At 47.5% G+C, this 2,037-nt stretch overlaps 1 protein-coding gene across 1 annotated transcript in view; it reads right to left on the bottom strand.

Annotated features, from left to right (window-relative positions):
* Positions 1 to 2,037, bottom strand: part of LOC113209832 (calexcitin-2) — a gene marked incomplete in the record, with an annotated part of 119,770 nt that overhangs the window by 34,877 nt on the left and 82,856 nt on the right.

Genomic DNA, 2,037 nt, shown 5'->3' with positions numbered 1-2,037 from the left:
CCCTCCCTCCTTCTTCCGCTCAGTGTCCATCACACACATTGGGTCAGCAGCTGCTCCTTGATGCCACTCCCCTCAATGACACACCTAATGCATTAGCAACACTGTCATAACGAAAAGCTGTTCTTTTTTGTATAAATGTCCGCCTTTGCTAAAAGTAGTTCAGCCAGCAAAAAGAACACTGGAAAAACAAAGGCACTAAACAACACCTTTCTTGGGGCACTATAGTCAAGGGCGCAGTTTGGGGCCTTTCCTGGGGCACTAGAGTCTCGTGTCTTTCCAAAGGCACTAAACTTGTATGGAACTCATATGAAGCTAGCCAGCTAAAGGTGTGAAAGGTCACATTTAGTGCCTTTTAACGGTAGGGATTCGCACCTTTGTTTTACCAGTGAAATATTTTTTTAAAAATCCCTTTGGACAAAATTTGTCTTTCGATGAATGTATTTATCATTCATCTTCATCAGTAAACTACCACACTTTAAAGACTATGTTTTTCCAATGAAGTTGTACTGCCACTATCATAGCCACCACTTTCTACTAATAACGTTCTTAACACTTATTATCTCAGATTAAATTGACAACTTACAACTTCACGCGTAGAAAGTTAACTAGCCTAACATCGAAAATCAAAATAAGGCACATAAGCAATCCGAAAGCTGATTTCTTCCTGGCAGCGTAGGTGACCGCAGACTCTTAATTCCGTGGCCCCGCAACACCCGCTGCACCACTGCCGCCATATTGCTATTCAAACACGTCGACAATCATCAATTTGGAGCGCGAGCAAGACGGATCGCTCTTCTGCTTGCAGCCCCAGCTGGAGACTCTGGGCACAGCCCGCCCACCCGCCCACATCCCCGAGGGCCCCGTGCTCTCTCTCTCTCTCTCTCTCTCTCTCTCTCTCTCTCTCTCTCTCCCCCCACCTCATCCCGCCTTACCCTTCCCCGTTCTGCTCCTGCTCGGCATTAGGCCTATTTGTCAAGGCCAGGGGGGCTGCGTAAAATTATTGAGTGTCCAATTCCTCTGCCGATAACACGGTAGTGATTTTCCTCAGCGCCCTAACGCCGACCCGCTCGCCTTCAATCTGCCTATCGCCCTCCCCCGATCTAAATTCACTTTATTCCGCGCGGTGCAGGAAAAAAAAGAAAAACAACCAAAAAGTAGGGTGATGTTCATTTCAAAAATTAACATATTGAACCATAATCGACCATTATATAAGAGGAGAAATGGAGAAATGAACTTGAACTCATGTTGATATTGTTGTACTTTCTTGTCGACCTCGTTGTCGACACAACGTTTTACTCATCAGTAACTTTCGTCCCTTCATAAAACGAACAAAAAGAGCAAAAAAAAGAGCAGCACGCAGCTGTATACAGCACTATACGGCTGTCCACTTAATTTATTTTCGTTCCCACACATTCGAACTCAACCGCCTTTAGCAGCCCGAACGCAGTTCAGTTCAGTTGGCTGTCCGTCGACTGCTTTTTCAGCTGCCGACAGCTAATGGCACGGCCTAGTCAGTGCTGCCCCCCTTCCTTTTTTCCCTTTCGGAAAAATAGAAGCGAATTGAAAGAACAGCTGCTGTGTTACGGTTCTCTTTTTTAACACACCACCCATTTCATTCTTGTTCTTTTTCTTTTTCTTATTTTGGAGAGTAGGTGCGCTATACGGCTCGCCGCACGCATTCGTCGCCCGTAAAGGAACAAGCCCCAGCGTATTGGGGCTCACGCACCTCAACCCGCCCCACCCCGGGCCCCACCCCACCCCGGGCCCCACCCCGCCCCGCCTCGCCCCTTCACCCGTGCCCGTATTTCAGCGGGCGTGCGTGTGAGGTGGAGAGAGATCGGCTCGCCCTGGTCCGTCCGCAACAAATTGGAAAAACTCATTGGAAATGGCGGGGAAAAAAATAAAATTATTGCGAGCGCGTGTTCATAATACTTTATTTTATAAGCCCCACCGCACACCACTGTCCAGCAGCAGCAACAACAACCACTACAAGTAAAGGAGTGACCAAATACGATGCAAATAGAGCGATATTGTGAA

This window comes from Frankliniella occidentalis, unplaced genomic scaffold, assembly GCF_000697945.3.
Source record: "Frankliniella occidentalis isolate FOCC.00 unplaced genomic scaffold, Focc_3.1 Scaffold88, whole genome shotgun sequence".
NCBI lineage: Eukaryota > Metazoa > Arthropoda > Insecta > Thysanoptera > Thripidae > Frankliniella > Frankliniella occidentalis.
The sequence above is the reverse complement of the archived record's forward strand: the minus strand, read 5'-3'. Positions and strand labels throughout refer to the sequence as shown.